This window comes from Lucilia cuprina, chromosome 5 (assembly GCF_022045245.1).
Source record: "Lucilia cuprina isolate Lc7/37 chromosome 5, ASM2204524v1, whole genome shotgun sequence".
Classification (NCBI taxonomy): domain Eukaryota; kingdom Metazoa; phylum Arthropoda; class Insecta; order Diptera; family Calliphoridae; genus Lucilia; species Lucilia cuprina.
The window spans coordinates 3,175,997-3,177,429 of record NC_060953.1 but is presented as its reverse complement, the minus strand read 5'-3'; positions in this window follow the sequence as shown (position 1 = coordinate 3,177,429).

The window sequence follows — 1,433 nt, the reverse complement described above, 5'->3', positions numbered from 1 at the left end:
ACTAGAACAGAACTAGAACAGAACTAGAACAGAACTAGAACAGAACTAGAACAGAACTAGAACAGAACTAGAACACAATTAGAACACAACTAGAACACAACTAGAACAGAACTTGAACAGAACTGTCTTCTCATGAAAACAGTTTTCTAAATAAAAACTGTCCTACCCAAAGAGATCCTTTTGTATATGAGATTTGTATTCCCCAAAACTCTATAAACAAAACACTTTTCGATATGACATCCTTTCGACCCCCCAACGAAGACACTTTTCTAATCTGTCTTCACCAAGAACACTAAAAGCAATTTTAATTTTTCACATAATTTTTTATTTCGTTTCAATTATTTTTTATTATTCTTAAAAACATTTAATTTTAATTATGTTCTTATTTTTTTAATTACTTTTTCCTTTCAGTATTTCTACCTAAAAGAAAACTTCTTTATAATAAATTTTATGAGCCCTTTATTTTCTATTATCTTTATTTTATTATAATTTTAATTTAGTTCCCTATTTGGGCTCCAATTTCTCTTCTAAACATAAACTCTAATGCCTTGTTGTGTTAATTAGTTTATAAAATTCTCTTATGGCTCCAAATTCTCTTAAACATTCCTCTGACAAACACATTTATTTAGGCGTCCATACGACTAACTGTCTCAGCCATTTAAATCTTATTGTTGCTCTTGTTGTTTATTTGTTTAACAATTTTCTAACCCATTTTATTATTAAAATTTATATTTTCTCTAATTTTTAGTTTAATTTGTTGTGGTTTCACTCTCTCTCTCTAGCTCCCGGTCTGCCAGACAGCCATCATGTGATACTTTTATTATATGAACCAGAACAAATAACAACAAATGCTAATGGCCTTGCAAATAAATTTTCAAAAATTTTAATTGTTTCAGAACTTAGAATGTGTACTTTGTAATAAGCTATTTCATAATAATCGTCATCATCAACAACATTATTAGTTTCATTATATGTTTGTGCCAAAAAATATTATACCGAAACCATCATTTAAATAAATACAACAAGTTGTTTAAATATTAATAAAGTAAATTTCAACATAATTAACAAATTTATTTAATTATAAAAGACCACAAAGAAACTGGGTCATAATCATAGAATAAAAGCGAAAAAATATGAAGAATTGTAAACGGCAAAAATACAAAAAAATTTTCTGTAGAAAATCATTTTACATGGCAGTTTTCTATAAAAAGAATCAGAACAGAACTTGAACAGAGTTAGAACGGAACTAAAGCAGAACTAAAACAGAACTAGTACAGAACTAGTATTGAACTAGAACAGAACTAAAACAGAATAAAACAGAACAAAACTAGAACAGAACTAAAACAGAACTAGAACAGAACTAGAACAGAACTGGAACAGAACTAGAACAGAACTAGAACAGAACTAGAACAGAACTAGAACAGAACTAGAAC